General features: G+C 43.3%; 2 long non-coding RNA genes across 2 annotated transcripts; both read right to left on the reverse strand.

Annotated features, from left to right (window-relative positions):
• Positions 1 to 877: 877 nt before the first annotated feature.
• On the reverse strand, positions 878 to 3742 carry LOC140582898 (uncharacterized). Its single transcript, XR_011985707.1, has 4 exons — positions 1661 to 3742; positions 1430 to 1555; positions 1121 to 1266; positions 878 to 957 (listed from the first exon to the last, which is right to left on the reverse strand). It is a non-coding gene; the product is annotated as an uncharacterized lncRNA (long non-coding RNA).
• A 5728-nt stretch (positions 3743 to 9470) lies between these two features.
• LOC140582986 (uncharacterized) lies at positions 9471 to 11414 on the reverse strand. The gene is made up of 3 exons (XR_011985784.1): positions 11388 to 11414; positions 11183 to 11224; positions 9471 to 10560 (listed from the first exon to the last, which is right to left on the reverse strand). It is a non-coding gene; the product is annotated as an uncharacterized lncRNA (long non-coding RNA).
• Positions 11415 to 20692: the final 9278 nt, after the last annotated feature.

The raw sequence follows: 20692 nt of genomic DNA on the forward strand, positions 1-20692 counted from the left end.
CTCGCAATATTTCATAGTCTCAAAGCGCTTTACGGCATCCCTGCCCAAAGCCCACAGTGAGCAAGTCAGAGGCAACAGTAGCAAGGGAAAACTCCCTAGAAGGAAGAAACCTTAGGAGGAGCCAGACTCAGAGGGGGAGCCCATGCTCCTGGGGCTGGCAGGGGAAAGTCAGTCATAATTAACATTTTCCCAGTCTTCACATTTGAGATGCAAGCAGAGGGCAGGCAGTTGATGGTAGGCAAGTGCTGGAGCTGTGCCAGATGGTGGGGCAAACAGTAGTATGGCAGCAGGGCAGAGGGGGAAGACATCACAGGCAGAAGGGCAGAAGAATAGAACCACAAGAAATAAACCTGGCACACCATAGCGAGAAACATACAGGAGCAATGGCACATTATAATCAAGGTAGCCTTGGTGTCATTCTATAGTGTTTGGAGATTGTATGTGGCAGGGTTCACTACGGGTATCTGTGCTCAGTTGATGAGGTTTGTGCAAACTGCACACTAGGCCTGAGTCCTCCACACACGGCTTGGCTCATTGGCAGAAAGGGCGAAGGGAGACTTGATGCAGTGGCCATGGGGTCAGTGACATCGACAGCAGGCACTGGAAAAAACAGGAAACATGCATGTCAGTGAACAAGAGACTGACAGTTGCAAAGTCAGACTACTTCAGAGAAGTAGCAGCCTTGGAAAGAGGAAAACTCACAAGTGCAAGCTATCTTCTGGTCAGGTAGCAGGGAGTGCGATGTGTTACGGGAACTTCATGTAGTGGGCATGGAGTCAGCAACATCAGTAGCACGCGAAAACTGGCTCAGAAAGAACAGTGGATAATGCAGTAGCCTATAGGCTGCATAGACAGACGATCTGCAGCAGGCAAGGTTGGAGATATGAAACCGACATTTATACAAAGGTCCCTTGGGTTGATATTCATGGTGGTAGATGATGATTTTGCAATAGTGACCTGAGGAGATTCATACAAAAAGTCAGGTTAAATATCTGGAACGCCAGGACATACCAGATGATTTTGACAATGTTCAGCTGGCTAATGTCTCAGGTTTTGTACCATGAACTGTGGTGGAATATCTAAGACAATGACAGTAAGGGAGACACTGTGAATCATGCACCTTTGCTATGCCCACATGGTCATGCACAGCCACTGCGTCTAGATGAATATTGTTGGCGACAAACTGCCCAGCTTTTCCAGTTTCTTCCTCGCACATCCATATGTACGACTGCATTCCATGTTACTTGCTTGTAGCTTTATCATCAACTGTAGTAGAACAGAACCACACACAAAATGAAGTCCAGCCTAGAGACTGCATCACATACTTTATGACAATACAGGAAAAGCAGACCTACATCCAATGTTTCCTTCCATTAGTCTGAAACTTTTCTGTAAGACACTACACAGACAGATGACTATAAGGGCTTACCGTGGCCTACAGATGTCTGTGGCCGTTTGCCCTTGAGGGCTCCAGACAAGGTTTGCCTTATTAGCACAAGGGGTGAAGGTAATCTTCAGGTGGTGGCCATGGGGTGAGTGATGTAAACAGCAGGCACTGGAAAAAGAGAAAAACCAGAAACTTGCATGTCAGGCAAATATTAACAGTGGCCAAGTAAAAGTGCCTCAAAGAGGAAGAAACCTTCGGAAGAGGCAAACTCACATGTCCAGCCCAGCATACTCTGGCCAGGTTGCAGGCAGTATGATGCATTACTGTCCCAATCTGATGCCATAACAAGTGCAGGGGGTGATCTGGCTTAGGGTGGGGAGCATACACAGACGGCTGGTGGCAGGCAGAGGTGGACATAGGTAGAGAACATGTATGCAAACGTGCACACAAGGTCCCTTAGCTTGATCCTCAGAGTGCCACATGATAATTGTACATTGGTAGTGTTGGGTAATTAGTAGGAAGAGAGACTACAAATAAACAAAAAAGGTTTGAACAAAAATGGTTGCGACTGGGGCTGGATCGGGGGGACGAGGAATGCTACATTCCATTTATGTTGGAGGTCGGAACTGGAAATGTCAGGCTGCTTTACACATAAAACTTTGTAGTGACCACAGATAAGTTGAGAAGTGACAGAGCCCACAGATAAGTTGTGCATGTTGTCATTTCCAGCTTCAGTCCTCAGAAAATGACACAGAAACAGTGTTCCGATGGCAAATGGAACACACTACGACAGGGGTGTCAAACTCTAGTCCTGGAGGGCTGGAGCTCTGTCTAGCTTAGTTGTTTCTGTTCCACCAGAAATGAGTTCAAGAGTGACGTGTTAATTAGCACAAGGAGTTGAATCAGGTGTGTTAAATGAGAGGAAACTCAAAAACGTGCAGGGCTTCGGCCCTCCAGGACTGGACTTTGACACCCCTGCACTAGAAGATTAACACAAATGACGATGCCCCCCCAGACCCAGCCCCCTAACCTCACCACTGTGCCAGCCATCCCAAGCTTAGGCCCAGCCCCAGTAGACCCCTCTCCATAAAACTCAGTCCATCACAAATTTTATTATCAGTTTGCATACAATTTCACAGACAATGTAGGACAACACATTCATGGTGGCTAAAATATGTTGGCATTACAGAAACACAGATACCGTTTTTGACAATGTCCTTTGCATACACATGATCAATCAAAGTGCCGTTCCCAGTGGTCGCATCTTTCACAAGTTGAGCATACCCATGTTCCTCCATAAAAGTGGTGATTGTACTTCCCGTGAAAAGATTTTCATTAAAATCTCCCATGATGATTTTCCCTCCATCCATGCTGTCCATGCGAGCGATCAGCCACATGAGATTCTTCTGAAAGATTGACACAGTATACGAGGGCGGTCTGTATAGTACCGAGACTGTCGTTTTCAGTAGGCCCACATTGAACTGGAGACACTCAATGTTGACACACTGCAAATCAACAACGCTACAGTTGGTATGTTCTTTATAATACACGCCCACACCACCATGCTGTTGGTTCTTCAGTTCGGCAAAGATTGAATCATCACCATCGTACGCGAGATGTCTCCGTTTCCCATAGAATGAAAATCCATTCAGGTGTATCTCTTCTGTGTCTTCCTTTAACCACATCTCTGTCAAGCAGATGATATCGGCTTCCATATACCTTCCGTCTTGCTTTACGTCATCCAGGTGACATGCGAGTCCTTGAACATTGTGGAGGAGAATTCTGCATAATGATGGCACTTCTGTGACAGGTTCAATAAAAGCAGGCATGCTTTGCATTGCACTCTCAATGTCCTGTTTTGCGTATATAACACTTTCCTTGAAGTCTTCTATTATGAGGCCTTCCAGAGAAGTCACACGGCTTAACGCTACGTATGCCTGTCCAGCTGCAAATATCTTCTTCAGCGATACAACAGCCTTATCCACAGTCAGACCTTGTACTTTGTGTACTGTGCAAGCCCATGCTAATCTCAATGGAAACTGACGTCGTGCTGCACCGCTGTTACCCACTCTCTCCTCCTCTGGTTTGATTCGTGTCGCTCTGTCCAAACCTTTGATTAAGCACGGCTTCTTTGCTCTGAGTGACTTACCAGCTGCTTCATTGTCAAACGTGACGTATATTTCGAATGGGAAATCGTCCTCAGTACCAAAGCACACCTCACTTACCGTACCAAATGCACCATTTACCAGGCCGTCTGAAACGTCGATGTTTTTCAGTAGCATTACCCGTGCATTAACACCTACGTGAAGTGTTTCTGACAGACACGTCTTGTAAACTTGTGCGTGATGTCCAGCTTTCCTTTGCAGTCGGCCAGTTGCAGCAACCCTTTCAAAGTCCTGAGCGTGAATGATGACAGGGTCTGAGCATACCTTCTGCAGCATGCGATGGTTATGCAGATCGGCTTCATAATTAGTCGCATAGATATGAAGGGCAGTACTGTCTTGTCCTTGGTCTGTCACCCGTCGTTTCAGCATAGCAATATCTTCCTCTAGCATTGCATCACCCCTTTTGCGTTTCCTTAGCCGATTCAGCAACTGTGCAAAATCCAAATCTTTCTGTCTCATGATGTCCGTCAGCTCCACTGAAGCAAAATGATTCTGCCATAGATTGACACCTTGAGTCTCAGTATACAAAGGTTTCCCTTTCACTGGGCAAAGCTGGTAGAAATCTCCAACGGCAACTATTGAGACGTTACCAAAAGCAGAATAATCTCCAGTTTGCTTGATTTGTCTCAATCTGCCATGAATATATGAAAGCAGTTTGTGATCGACCATTGAAATCTCATCTATAATCAATATCTGCAGGTTTCCCAGTTCAGCTCTCAATGAATTTATCTTCTCATCTCCAAGTGGTTGATAAGGCAGCTTCACATCTGTCGCAATGTGGAAACAGGCATGTATCGTCGCAGCACTGATGTTGTAGGCACTAACCCCAGTCGGAGCAGTCAGCAACACATGCCTCTCATCCGGGTTATCTGACAACTTTGACAAGATACAAGATGCCTCATAATGTACTGCTTTGATCAAGACAGACTTGCCCACACCTCCAGGTCCAGATATAAATACATGAAATGGTTCTGGATTTTCACCACGTGTCTTCTGTAAACACCAGCTTCTTATTTTGTAAAAGATCTCAGACTGCTTCTTGTTCAGTGAGCGAAGCAAAGCCAGCGCTTCCTGCCTTGACATACCACAAGGATTGTCCTGGAACATATGGCGACCCGGTCTCGGTAACAAATCTGGTATCTCATCACGGTCTTCGCTCATTTCTGGCCTTACACTGGATTTGCTGGCGAGGCACTCCAACCGTTCACATTCAGTCTCTGGACAGATCAGTGCCCATGCATCTTCCATTACACCATGCAACTGTAGATCTTCCTCAGCTTTGTCTATCACATCCGCTTCCTTTTCAAAACTTGCCATATTTGAGTCGACGACCCGTTTCACCGAATGTAATTCATTACCGAAAAACTTCACAAAGCCAGTCTCGTAGAAGTCCTGATAACTGCCAAAAGGAGGTGGTTTTAGTTGGCCATCAAAATAATGTGGTAGGAACAGCTGCAAAATGCTTTGATGGTATTTCTCTAGGTCCTTTGTGGGCGAAAACCTAGCATACCGAACAACAGCTGCATCTGTGCGTGTCCTTTTCTTCACGAATCCTAATTTCCTGTCCAACTCTATACTGCCAGCAGACGAGCTCTCAGATTTTGATAAAATTCTGTATTCAGAAGCAAATCTCGCCAGGCACATTTCTGAAAAGTCTTCTGTTTTTGGTCTGCCTTTATATCTGTCAGTGATACTGTTCATCCAAATGTTCTGCTCATCCTCCTCCTCACACTCTGCTTTCTTCCGTATGACATGTAGTGGAAGACTCATTCTCACCGTATGCTCTCCAGTTGGGATAAACTGCACTTTGCGTGATCCCTCTTTCAACCTCATGTTAGTCAGACGATACACACTTTCCTGAGCTGAAACTTCACGATTATGCAGAAACACACTGCCCAGTTGTCGAAGAGCTTCTTTCGCATCAAGGTTGCCTTGCTGGGAGGCCTCTTTCTGAGCATTTGCCAGGAGCAGTCCCATCTCTCTCTCAGCTTTGGAAATGTAGGAGATGATGTATACAATACATGAATATGCATCAACCACAAACTGAATGTCCATGTTTGCATTCCAACATCGTAGGAGGTCTCTGTTATATTGGTTCACCCAGACTTCACATGGTCTTCTCTTCAGAACGATGCTAGTGTTCTTTGTTAGTCTCGAGTAAGCGGCTTCAAATACTTCTTGATTTAGATGAATTGCATCAAACAAAGAATCAACAGAGTCATAGTTGGCCTCAGTGTTCAGCAGAGCATGCTTCACTTTCTTCATGATGGCCGCTGCTACTTCTTTTTTGAGGTGTTTTCCATCTGACTCAGCATTTCCAAGTTTGTGTGATGACAGAAATGTCCTGTTACTTGGTGGACGTGGGAAATTAAATCTACAAGTTGTCCCTTTTTTCTTGCATGTTTTCGAGTGTCTCTTACTATGTTGCTGTACACTACATACGATTTCATGCATTTCATCATCATCCTCGGGCATTTCACATGTCACATACCGATCAATGAAAGCTGCTACTTCGTCGTCCTCACCTTTACCAACCTTTGGTGCATCTTCCACCCAGAACAAACAGTGAGTGTGAGGTGATCCCCGTTGCTGAAATTCTACTCTGTAGAAGTAGTCAACTATTTTGCCGATGGGTTGCGCTTCTGACATGATCACATCTTTCAGGAAGCAGTGAAATCGATGATCAAACATTCTAGCGGCCGTCACGGGATTATTCTTCAACAGGGCACATCTTTCTGACCACTCTAGCTCGGCGCTTTGTGCATCAATACCATCTTGTTTGAAGATTGCCGTCATCAGTTCCGTCCAGCGTAAATCGGCAGAGGAAAAGGAGCAAAACCATGTGGGAATACCAAGCTGTCTCACCATCGCAAACAAATCTTTCTGAACACTTTGCCAAAAAACAGGGGTGCCTCTGATGGGTCTCAGAAATTTGTAGCCTTCATCAAAATTCAACATCCTTCGTAGAGACTCCGCGTTTGTCAAAGTTTCTGACGTGATGGTGCTTTTGTCCCAGACATCATACCCTTTTCTCACAGCAATGGACACATTTGACACAACTTGCTGAAGCTCAGACAAATATTGCCCATAAAAAATATAGTCCAAGTTTTTTGCAAAACGTCCATCTGCATTAAGGATCCTTGTATTTAAATATCTAGACAATGTCAGTTTCTCATTCCTCCTCTCGTGAAAAGTGCCTGTGGCTTTTGGGAAAAGGACTGGAAAACATTTAGCCTCATTAGACTCATCAGTCAAAAGCCTCACTGGATTGTTTCCTTCTGCGGGTGCCATAGCCATTATTCCGTCAAAGTGCTGATCCAGGATCTCTTGTGCTATGTCAACAGGTTGAAGGCACGTATCCATATACATGCCATGTTGTTGTCTATCATGCAGAGTTTCATCCATGTCCTCATCTTCCATGTTATTTTCAGCATGGTCTTCATCATCATGTATGTCACTTACATCAGCAGGGACGTCTTCAGTTCTTTGTAGTGGATTAATCCAATCATTGTTGAACTGTATATCACTGTAAAATTTGTTATGCTCTCTGAGATACATCAAGGCCTTCTTTATCTTTTCTGGGTGCACAAATTCATATTTGTAGTGTCCTTTGTAAGTTAACTTCCTCTTCAGCTTCACGCGAATCATAAGGTCATCGTTGTTCACTCTCGGTAAAGCTTGGGCTACATTTGGAACGCTAGATGGGACGCAAGTCACCGGACCATGAACACCATTTTGTCCACCTTTTGGCAAAGACACAATCCTCATGAAAGGAATATGCATACCAATCAGATGCTGTTCTAGTGAATTTAAACATTGCAACTCAGTAGGGACTGGCTGTAAGGCTAGATTGTTTGTGACACTCTCAGCTGGAATTCTCCCATCATGAATCTTTCTGTGACATGTGTAGCAAATCCACAATGAACCTGCAGGGCCCCTCAGATCACTACAGTTTTCAGAACAGGCATCTACACATTTATGCAAATATGTATCTGTGATACACCGCGATGCCACTAAAGCAACCCCTTCTGATTTTCTCAAGTATTCATCTTTCCTGCATATGACAACTTGATGTTTAAACAGCATTCGATGACACACTGAACAAATGTACACAGGTCCTGTATTAATTTTCTCTCTAAACTGTTCAATCACATACCTAATATCCTTTCTTTTATCCTTCTCTTTCACCCGTTTTTCAATATTTCTGCTTTTTACTGCAGTAGCAAACTGGCTGTTTGTTTTGTATCTATCAATACTAGATTGCTTGACACATTCCCTGTGTTCAATGTCTACGGCATATTTATTGACACTCGCCTGCTTGACACGCTCCCTGTGTTCAATGTCCACAGCATATTTATTCACACTCGACTGCTTGAGACGTTCCCTGTATTCCATGTCTACAGCATATTTATTCACACCAGACTGCTTGACACACTCCCTGTGTTCAATGTCCACGGCATATTTATTCACACTCGACTGCTTGAGACGTTCCCTGTATTCAATGTCTACAGCATATTTATTCACACCAGACTGCTTGACACACTCCCTGTGTTCAATGTCCACGGCATATTTATTCACACTCGACTGCTTGAGACGTTCCCTGTATTCAATGTCTACGGCATATTTATTCACACCCGACTGCTTGACACGTTCCCTGTGTTCAACGTCTGTGGCATATTTATTGACACTCGACTGTCTCACACATTGCCTATGATCAGCGTCTGTGGCATACTTACAGATGCTCGACTGCTTCACATGATCTCTGTACACTTCATTCTCACGGTAGCGCTTTGTGCTTCTCTCAAGTTGTTCCTCCTTGTACACCTTACTTACTTCATACCGTCTTTTCTGTCGTTCCAGTCTCCGACGACACGATGAAGGCACATCAGAAGTGGCAATCTGAGAGCAGGTCGCAGCACAACCATCAGCATCAAGCCTTTTCACACAAGTTACAGCCTCATAATGTGACTCATTACAATGTTTCAGGTATATACCCGTCTGATCACTATCACAACCAAGACACGTGGAGTACTTTAACCATCTGTCATGAGAGTATGTGAAAACATGCACACCAAGCAGATTGGCAGCAGCTTGAATCTCTACCTCAGATGCCCAAGTACCAACGTACTTCATCCGTGATGCGGCAACATACTCAGTGACGGAAGAGTGACCTTCTCTCAGACAAGCGGCATACCTGGATTCATCTCTTAGTATGTGGGCAACAACAGCACACCTGATTTTCCTGTGTTCTCTCTCGCTTCCAGTTATAGCAAAAGCCACAGACCTGAAAAAGCAGTTACCATCACCAGTGATAGGCATCGTTCTGCAAGGATCACCCATTGGAAACTCTGCAGTCACGTCTACATGACCATGCTCGACGTACACCACACCTAGTTTACAGGACAGGCGTCTTTGCTGCTGCGTTGTCAAAGGACTGAAGGAAAACTGCTCACTGTGCAGCTCACCGATAAAGACCACATCAGCTTCATTACCAGCATAGACATCATCCTCACGCGCTTCATCATCTGTCACATTCAGCCTTACCGTACCATATCCAGTCTCTGGTGCGCTGGTCAACTGGTCGAGTCTGGTGACTGATGAGTTACCTTCGGAATGCTGCTGTGCGATGCTTTCGGTGGGTACACTCACACTTACAGCTGTAATCTCAAACTGCTCCCCAGTTGCATCTAAAGACAGGCCCAGGATAGCAATGTGGTTCAACAAAGAGTCTAGGCTAGAGTGGTAAGCCAGTATGCTTCTGCCCGATGCTTCGCTTGCGCCATCTTCCCGTCGGGAATGCGAGTCGATCACCACATACCATGACCTTTGCTTAATGAGAGCACAGGTATTGACTTTTAGGGTAAAAAGACATGCATCAAACCGTGAGAATACTCTTCTTACTGCTTCATCAGCCGACATAAGAACATCACTCATATCTCCATACTCACTCACACCAAATAATCCAACAAACATGTCATCGTGGTACTTTATTTGAAATGTATCACCATTCAATGAGTACTCTGTCGGTAGATCTCTGACAAACAGATACCCAGAAGCATCTCGAATTTTCCCAGCGTCTCTGATGGTACTGTAGAGGTCGTCTCCATTCAGCAGCACTTGATCAATGTCTGTGACTGACCAGGTTAAAACATTTTTTATTTTACACGTTACTATAGCAATCAAACTATTAGCCACACACTGTTTGTTACCGTTGATTCCAAATCGTCGGTCTCCTTGATGAAATGAGCCTCTCACTGTAGGTGCCTGAGGAAAATGAGGGGATACAGGTACAATTACAGGGTTCACATGTTGTTGTTGACCCAGGATTGGGCAATGGTTTGGCAGTGCCAGGTTGCTTTTCAGTTCAAGTTCAAGCTCAGGTTCAAGTTCAAGCTCAGGTTCAGGTTCAAGATCAGGTTCAAGATCAGGCTCATTCAAGTATTTGGGGTCAGTTTTTCCAGCCTTTCTTTTAGGAGGGGGCTGGAATGCCTCGTCCGTCGGTGCCTTTCCTTCACCGGGGGAAGGACAAGACCTACAAAACTCGTCAGCTGTCGTATAAATGGCACCCAGGGCGGGAACCCGGTGGTCATGGCTAGTCGGCAAAGTCGCAGTCATCACCATTTTGGTATTCCGAGAGGGGGGAAATGGGTTAACCCCGTCATCAGTCACAGCCATGACAGACACAGGCCGCGACTGTGCGGCCTGGTCAGGTTGTTGGTCGTGGCTCGTCCGCCGAGTCGCAGTCATCACCATTTTGGTATTCCGGTAGGGGGGAAATGGGTTAACCCCGTCATCAGTCCTAGCCACGACATGGATGGCAGCAGCAGCGGGGTCAGGCTGTTGGTTGTGGCTCGTCAGATTAGTCACGGTCAGTTCCATTTTGGGTCGGGGAAAAGGGCATACCCCGTCAACAGTCTCAGCCACAACATCGCTACAAGTAGCTAGACGCCTATCCATTAGCCTCTTCTTCGCTGCTGCTGAACGCCGGGATGCCTTGGTGCGAGGCATCTACAGATGAACAGGAGGGAGAAAAAAAAAAATACAAGACACACCTCCTTCCAACTTTACTTTGCAGTCATGTCAAATGCATATATATGGATGTGTTTTGTCAGGAGCGGTTCCAATGGTGGTCTTCTGTGAGACTGTACACCAACAACGTTCTGCCCTGTTTACACTCCTTAACCTATAATACATCTGTCTCACATGACTTGATTTTTTAAAACAGAGACAGAAAACACTACAACAGGTAATTCACACTGCCAAACATCCATATCACACACATCAGCAAGTTTTGCCTCAACACCAAGTGACCTAAATGTTTCACATGTATGCCAATTTGTCCTGTCACTCTAATAAAATTTATTGAAAGACCTACAGATTTCTCATCCCGTCGATACAAATACATTTTGGCTGCTTAACATTAGTATCGTGGCCATTTCTCATATTGTGTGACAGCTTCTCTGTCACTACACATCCAATGTCTATGCAACACACAATGGCACAGCTGTTTCGTGTTAAGCAGTAAGATAATTACCATTACAATACTACGACTATACTGCTATGGCAAATATATGCAGTAAAATAGTATGACATGAACAAGCAATGCAGGGTTCAAGTGCACAAAGCATACCTCCTATCACTTTGTCTTCGAGTCTGTAAGTCCACCAGAAATCTGCAGAGAAAAAAAGACAAGCAAGTTTCTTTGCGTCAACATTTCCCACCAGTCATCTTTATTGAAAACATGTAAACTTGATATGCCTTTTAAGGTCATTCAAGCTGATTGACCTAAGCTAAAACACAATTGGCGATAAAGACATCGGCTTCAAAATATTCACCTTTGATGCGACAGCTCTTCAAAGTCTACAAAGACAACATGCATCAGTTAATGACTGACGTGCATTTATTGTACAAGCATTTCATTAGTATATGCAGCAGTGTGATAAGCTTCCCATACACATACAGAAACATTTTCCACTGTACCAATCATAGCAGTGTGGTTGGTATGAACTTTATCAACATGTGTAACTAGTAATAAAAGTTTTAAAAAAGGATAAATTAGGTTCTCACTAAGATCTAGCCACAGCAGTCAAATTGACAAAAGTCCAGTGAACAAACACGGCTGAGACGTTATGCAGCCACACAGATTTGTTTCACGCTGGTTAGGGCTGCACGATATTGCGAGGGGGGGGGAACACATTTATTCTTTCCACGATGTATATTGCAATATTAGATTTAAAAAAAAATCGAATTAGTTCAACAGCTGTTTTGGTATGATTAACCATTATAGAAAGATTGAACTGATTTTGCCCAATTATAATGGTAATAACCGAATCAGAACTAAAAGCGTGACCATTAAACTAAGGAAGCTTACTGCATATAGGAGTTAACATGAGTGACGAAATAGATCAAACAGAACATTTTAATGTCCAATTAAACCTTTTTATAGCCACGGTGAACATAATGGTCATTCCATGTCAGACTTTCTGACCTCATCATTACGGATTTCAATGACACTTGGCATGGTGATTTGGTCAGATAATCAAGTCATGAAACTGAAATTGAGCATATCTTGGATCAATATTGAGGGACAAAGTTTTAACTTTGCTCTCTGTATTGTGCATGGCGGAGTTCTGCTTTGATGTGCACGCACAGACACATGCGCGGACATACAGGAGCACATTCCCACCACCGGACAAAGCGCACATTGGAAAATATGTTGCATCAACCACCTGAAAAGCAGACAAACATCTCATAAAATAAATGTTCTGGTGATTAGTTCAGTTGTTATATTGACTGCTGTCCATGAACACCATGAATCCTGACTGTGTTTCCCCCCCCAAAATTGATCAGCATTGTGAGGATTTGTGGTTTTGATACACATTTCAGAAAAGTAATCGTATCTCAGCAATAACTCAAAAACCAAATTTTCTGGAGATGTTCATGACGTTATCAGCTAACTGTAGTAAAAAAAAAATCATCAATTTTGAAATAGAAATTCAACACCAAAAAAACCTAACATTTTAATTATTTTTACATAGCAATTATTCATATGGGGATGGCATAGAAATTTGTTCAATCTATAGAGCTGGACAATAGCTTTAAAACAATGAGTACTATTTCTGTGCAGCTTACATTAAGGTAAATATACACAGTCATACTCGGTCCCCCCTAAAAAAAAAGTTAAAACTGTTTGCTTAAATCTCCCTCTGTCTGGTCTAAGACACACTTAATTTCAGTTTCACGAGTTACTCATCTGACCAAATCAGCATTCATTATAATCCGTGATGAGGTGGTCCAAAACTGATGATTTGACATGGAATCTCCTATAATCATGCATGTCACTAATGTTAGTGAAACAGCTGGATGAGTCTTTCAATCAAGGAAACCAACTAGTAAAAGTACAAGACAAACCAAGCAATTTAGCCAAGTAGGGGGAGCCTTTCATTAAAGTAGTTATCCCTAATAGGAATACATATAGGGTGACCACCTAATCCATGTCAGGAGAAAAACTAGGAGCTAATTCAGGTTTTAAAAACTACTTTATTGAAAAGCTCCCCCTACTCGGCTAAATTGTTTGGTTTGTCTTGTACTTTTACTAGTTGGTTTCCTTGATTGAGAGACTCATCCAGCTGTTTCACTTTAACATTAGTGACACATGCATGATTATACGAGACTGACCAATCAACACAGCAAGAACTCGGTGCTTAAATTAATTCCAGCTCTTTTTAATTGAAATGGTTATAATGGTAGTTTGCAAATCCTGTCATAGCTCATACATGTCCCTCATGACATGGATTGGATGGTCACCCTAACCACTGAACTCAAAAGATAGCTAAAACAACTTACAACAAGGTAATCTAAAAGCAGAATACACGATACCACCAACAAACAAGTAATAGATAGACCGTTACATTCATACACAGGCTTACCTATTCAGTAGTAAAATGCAGAGGATTAGCCTCCCTAGTGCACAGGCCAGGGCATAGTCACTTCCACGTAAAAATAGTCCCTCTCGTTAGAACTAATGAAGTTAGTTGTTTACACTAAATTCTACAAACTTTCTACAAACACACAGCAGCAAACCATCAACAAACAAGTAAAAGCAGATTTGGTTGACAACATAACCTAACTCTTTAAGACACAAAACTAGTAAATTACTACTGCGACACTGACTAACCACTATAACAGTAATGCTTTGCGCACCGTTATGCTTTAAATTTGTGATTAAGACCGTATATGCGAACATGCTTAGGAAAAACAAGACACCTAAAATGGCTGCCACAGCCCTTCGTGGTGCATTTAACACCACAGAAACAAACCCTTACGTTAGTGCTCAAACACTATTGCCTAAGACCGAACTAAAAATATATTTTTTAAAAAACCTTACCACAAAATAAACCACCTACAATTATAAAACAGCAAAGCGTCAATAGACGAATAAAAACATACCATTACACATACGAAGCGTCTTACCTGTTGCAAGGCCAGAAGTCAAATGCAAGGCAGGAGCCTTCCTATGACTGAGACCTGGGAGTGGTCATGTATGTCAGCCAATCAAAATCGTAAAAACAGCTCCCGGCCTCTTTGTCAACCTACCTCAGCGAAACCAAGAAACAAAATGGCTGCCGCTACAACGCCTCTTTACGGCTGTTCTGAATTAATGCTTAATCAGCTTACCACTTTATGAAGTTATTTCTTTACGCTAAATTATACACACCTAACTCTTCAAACATACAGCAGCAAACCTTCAACATACAAGTAAAAACAAATTTTGCTGACAAAAAACTTAACCAAACTCTTAAAATGGAAAGTAGTAAATTACTACTCTGACAATGACCAATTAGTATAACAGTAATCCTTTGCACCCCGTAATGCTTTATTTAATGTTAAAAATTAATATCAAATTTTAATAACAGAAGCATTTCAAGCATCAGCTGCCTCTTTCAAAAGACCGTTTTCATAGACGTCGACATGAAACATACATCGCCTGTAGAAACTTTAGTGAATGAATCTTGTGAAAATGTCAAGTTGTTCTATCGGCAGCCCGATGTGCATGGCGTACTCTCCGTAAGGCAAGTCGAGGGATGCGTAAAGGCGTTTTCCCCACGAGGATCAACGAAGCTTGAATTATTATTAATTTAGACAGGCTCAGGTACTGCACCGGATAGTTTATCATTGTGTCTGACATCGACTGACCTGTTACGCCAAAACTAAAACAATCTCCATCGTAATTTCTACCTACTACTTAGACCATCTCACCCAAAACCAGTCCTGCTCTGTCCTACATCTCCTATCCCGTTAGACCTACGTTCAATCTGCATCCTGTAATGGCAGTCTAATTCTGTCTATCTACTACCCTGGCTGCCGGTTCTCTGCCGTTTTTCCTCTGTTGTCCTACCTGTCCTACCTGTCCGATTGTCCTCAGCTTTGGACCCTTTCGTAACTGCCTGCAGTTTCTAGTTAAGGGTCCAAAGCACGTAGTGCTATGGAACCTTATTGTTTTTGTTAGGATTATTATTATTTTTATTTTTATTTTTTTTATTATTTTTCTTCCCTAAAACTCAATGCCCAGCCTAAACCGTAAGTCCTAGGCCGACCAAATTTGGTAGGATGATTGGTATTCCTACCCACTACTCAGGTTGTCCGACCCGTCCGACTCAGCCAGAGGGGGGCGCCGTAGCGCCCCCCAACACGTTTCGGTCAATATCTCCTGTCCTGTTTGTCCTACAACCGAAATTCTTATTTCTGCTGATACAGACGGCCATGCCCTACCAAAAAGTCAATGGGACCATTAAGCTCCGCCTACTTAGATTTTTTGCTAATTTGCATATTTTGCAAATACTACTTATCTCTTAAAGTCATAGCTTCTCCTACCAAATCAGACAAATGAGGTGTCAAACGAATCAGAACTCTGAGCTCATCAAGAATTTCTAAAAAAATTGAGACATTTTTGTATTGTACGGCCATTAGCCACGCCGAAACAATGTCCAAATTTGTCCCGTTTTGGTCTGATGGCTATAACTTGGCCGTGCCTTGGTCTACATTGACCAAATTTGAAATCCTACCTCCCTACACCATTTTGGGGGCACCGTCCAAGGCGGGCCGCATTTCGTCCATAGGGGGCGCTACAACTAAAAACTGCCAATATCTTCTGACTGCCTTGGCCAATCCAACTGAAATTTGGAAGGTATGTACTAGGATGCAGCCTGAGGTCAGTCACGTACAATGGCAGTCATGAGTCCTGAAACAGTGGCCGCCATCGGCCAATCAAAATCAAGCAGCAATTTGACTGGCTTAATCATGACCAATCTAAATCAAATTTAGCTGGTACATTTGTCCTCTGACCCTCAGCCTACCCTGTAAACAGTGGCTATGGCCACTGTTTTTATATTACTAAGACCAACCTAGGCCAATTCAGCTCAAATGAGTTACCAGATCAGGTAGGAAGTTGTCTACTGATCTCACCCGTTTTGACCACAGCAACGGGTGGCTCAGTGGGCTAAACTTGTATGCTTGTAATCAGAGGGTCGCAGGTTCGAACCCAGCTTCGGTGGGTACTCAAGCTAGGCAGCCCGATGTGCACAGCATACCCTCCGTGAAGTGAGCTGGGGAGACGTGAAGGCGTTTTCCCCGCAAGGATCAATGAAACTTCTATTATTGTTAATTTAGACGTGCTCAGGCACTACTACAGAGGGTTGAACAATAATTATTTTTCTTCCCTAAAACTGAATGCCCAGCCTAAACCGTAAGTCCTAGACTGACCAAATTTGGCAACAAGATTACTATTCCTACCCACTACTCAGTAACACTGACCCGTCCCAGTCAGTCAGATGGGGGCGCTACAGCACCCCGATTTTCATTTCTGCCTATATCTCCAGACCTGTCAAGCCAACAGTTGAAATTTATTGCCAGTCCAATTTACTATGTCATGACGAATTTCAACTGCATATAGAACTTGGTTCTCCATCTTTGCCTTTTTGCATGATTTATAGTTGTTTGAAAACAGGTTATTTTGTTAACCTCCTCGGATTTTCGCCCAACATACATAAATCTGTTGTCATTCAAACCAGGAGACAGTAAATTTGAAGATTTACAGAAAAAACTTAAACTTTCGGTAAGGTACAGCCACCAGCCACACCCTGACTGTACTGTTGTCTTGCCCATTTCAATCAGACAGCTATATCTCAGGAATGCTTCAGCCAATCATTACAAAATTTGGCTCACTGATGTAGGACGGTACCACAGAGAGACCCTCCAAATTTCGTGTCGATCGGACAATTGGGAGCGCTACGCCACTGTCAATATACATCTAAGACCCACCTAGGCTCATTGAGGTAAAATGAGTTACCAGATCAGGTAGGAAGGTGTCTACCGATCTCACCTGTTTTAACAACAGCAACGGGTGGCTCAGTGGGCTAAACTTGTATGCTTGTAATCAGAGGGTCGCAGGTTCGAACCCAGCTTCGGTTGGTACTCGAGCTAGGCAGCCCGATGTGCACAGCATACCCTCCGTGAAGTGAGCTGGGGAGACGTGAAGGCGTTTTCCCCATGAGGATCAATGAAACTTCTATTATTGTTAATTTAGACGTGCTCAGGCACTACTCCAGAGTGTTGAACAATAATTATTTTTCTTCCCAAAAACTGAATGCCCAGCCTAAACCGTAAGTCCTAGACTGACCAAATTTGGCAACAAGAATCCTATTCCTACCCACTACTCAGGCCCACTGACCCGTCCCAGTCAGTCAGATGGGGGCGCTACAGCACCCCGATTTGCATTTCTGCCTATATCTGCAGACCTGTCTAGCCAACAGTTGAAATTTATTGCCAGTCCAATTCACTATGTCATGACAAATCCAACTGCATATAGAACTTGGTTGTCCATCTTTGCCTTTTTGCATGATTTATAGTTGTTTTGAAAACAGGTTATTTTGTTAACCTCCTAGGATTTTCGCCCAACATACATAAATCTGTTGTCATTTAAACCAGGAGACAGTCCTTTTAAAGATTTAGAGAAATAACTTAAACTTTCGGTAAGATACAGCCACCAGCCACACCCTGACTGTACTGTTGTCTTGCCCATTTCAATCAGACAGCTATATCTCAGGGATGCTTCAGCCAATCATTACAAAATTTGGCTCACTGATGTAGGACTGTACCCCAGAGAGACTCTCCAAATTTCGTGTCGATCGGTCAATTAGGAGCGCTACGCCACTGTCAATATACATCTAAGACCCACCTAGGCTCATTGAGGTAAAATGAGTTACCAGATCAGGTAAGAAGTTGTCTACCGATCTCACCTGTTTTAACAACAGCAACGGGTGGCTCAGTGGGCTAAACTTGTATGATTGTAATCAGAGGGTCGCAGGTTCGAACCCAGCTTTGGTGGGTACTCGAGCTAGGCAGCCCGATGTGCACAGCATACCCTCTGTGAAGTGAGCTGGGGAGACGTGAAGGCGTTTTCCCCATGAGGATCAATGAAACTTCTATTATTGTTAATTTAGATGTGCTCAGGCATTACTACAGTGGGTTGAACAATAATTATTTTTCTTCCCTAAAACTGAATGCCCAGCCTAAACCGTAAGTCCTAGACTGACCAAATTTGGCAACAAGATTACTATTCCTACCCACTACTCAGTCTCACTGACCCGTCCCAGTCAGTCAGATGGGGGCGCTACAGCACCCCGATTTGCATTTCTGCCTATATCTACAGACCTGTCAAGCCAACAGTTGAAATTTATTGCCAGTCCAATTCACTATGTCATGATGAATTTCAACTGCATATAGAACTTGGTTCTACATCTTTGCCTTTTTGCATGATTTATAGTTGTTTGAAAACAGGTTGTTTTGTTTACCTCCTCCGATTTTCGCCCAACATACATAAATCTGATGTCATTAAAACCAGGAGACAGTCCTTTTAAAGATTTAGAGAAAAAACTTAAACTTTTGGTAAGATACAGCCTCCAGCCACACCCTGACTGTACTGTTGTCTTGCCCATTTCAATCAGACAGCTATATCTCAGGAATGCTTCAGCCAATCATTACAAAATTTGGCTCACTGATGTAGGACTGTACCGCAGAGATAACCTCCAAATTTCGTGTCGATCGGTCAATCGGAAGCGCTACGCCACTGTCTATATACATCTAAGACCCACCTAGGCTCATTGAGCTAAAACGAGTTACCAGATCAGGTGGGAAGGTGTCTACTGATCTCAGTCATCTTACCCACAGCAGCGGGTGGCTCAGTGTGCTAATCCTGTGTGCCTGTAATCAGAGGATCGCCGGTTCGAACCCAGCTTAGTATTTTGGTATTTCAGCTAGGTATCCTGATGTGCACAGTGTACTCTCTGATGTTGACTGGCCTGTTACACCTGCACTAAAAGCATCTCCATCCTAATGTCTGCCTACTACTGAGACCGTCCAGCTCTGTCCTACATCTCCTATCCTGTTATGGCAGTCTAATTCTGTCTGACTTTCTACTACCCTGGCCGCCGGTTCACTGCCGTTATTCCTCTACTGTCCGACCAGTCCGATCGTCCTGCGCTTTGGACCCTTTCGTAACTGCCTGCAGTTTCTAGTTATTATTATTAAGGGTCCAAAGGACGAAGTCCTTATGGACCATTATTGTTTTTCTTAGGATTATTATTAAGGGTCCAAAGGACGAAGTCCTTATGGACCATTATTGTTTTTCTTAGGATTATTATTAAGGGTCCAAAGGACGAAGTCCTTATGGACCATTATTGTTTTTCTTAGGATTATTATTATTAAGGGTCCAAAGCATGAAATGCTATGGAACCTTATTGTTTTTCTTACGATTTTTCTCTTTTATTATTATTATTATTTTTCGCGCCCTAAAACTGAATGTACAGCCCAAACCGTAAGAGCTAGACCAACCAAACTTGGTAATATGATGTCAATTCCTACCCGCTACTCAGATTTTCCGACCCAGGCCTGTCAGCCAGATGGGGGCGCTCTAGCGCCCCCCAACGCGTTTCAGTCCATATCTCCTGTCCTATTAGTCCTATAATTGAAATTACTTTTTCTGCTGATACAGACAGCTTTGCTCTACCAACTTGCCATTTGGACTATGAAGCTCCGCCTACTTAGATTTTTTGCTAATTTGCATAATTTGCTAATCCTACTTCTGCCCTCAAATCCTACCCCGTCTGTCCAAATCAGACATATGAGGTGTCAAACCAATCAGTTCTTTGAGCTGATCAAGACTTATTAAATAAAATCCTAAAATTTCTGTATCATATGGCCTTCAGCCACGCCCAAACTCTACCAAAATTTGGCCAGTTTCAGTCTGACTGCTATAACTTGGCCCTGCTTTAGCCGATCTTAACCAAATTTGCAATGCTACCTCCCAGCACCATTCTGGGTAGTAGATATAAAGCTGGCCCCATTTCATCAATAGGGGGCGCTACAACTAAAAACTGCCAATATCTCCTGACTGCATGGACCAATCTAATTTAAATTTGGCAGATATGTACTACAACCAATTCTGAGATCAGCCATATATCATAGCAGTCATTGATCATAATATCATGGTCATCATCAGCCAATCAAAATGAAGCAGCCATTTGACAGGCTAAACAATACCGAATCTCAACCAAAACAGGCTGTCACATTTGATTCCAGAACCTTAGCATACCCTGTTAAGGACACCGCAATCAGCCAGATGGGGGCGCTACAGCAACAAGTTTTGCATTTCTGCTGATTTCTCCTGAACTCTTAAAGATTAAATTGAGATTTGTTGCGAATCCTATCCACTAGATCATGGCAAATTTAATGTTGTAAAGAACTTCATCATAACTATTGCCCTTTTTGCCTATTTTGTAAAAGTCTTAAAACAGGGCTTTTTGTTAGCCTCCTAGGGTTTTCACCAATCCTACACAAATCTGTAATCATTTAAATCAGGAGACAGTCCATATATAAAATTATTAAAAAAATCATAAACTTTCCATGAGGTACGGCCACCAGCCACACCCGAACCATACTGGTGCCACACCCATTTCAATCAGACAGCTATATCTTAGGCGTGCCTCAACCAATCATCACCAAACTTAAATATATAATGTAGGACATTACTGGGGAATGGCCCTCCAAATTTTGTGCCGATCGGTCAAACGGGGGCGCTACA

Source organism: Paramormyrops kingsleyae, chromosome 25 (assembly GCF_048594095.1).
Source record: "Paramormyrops kingsleyae isolate MSU_618 chromosome 25, PKINGS_0.4, whole genome shotgun sequence".
NCBI lineage: Eukaryota > Metazoa > Chordata > Actinopteri > Osteoglossiformes > Mormyridae > Paramormyrops > Paramormyrops kingsleyae.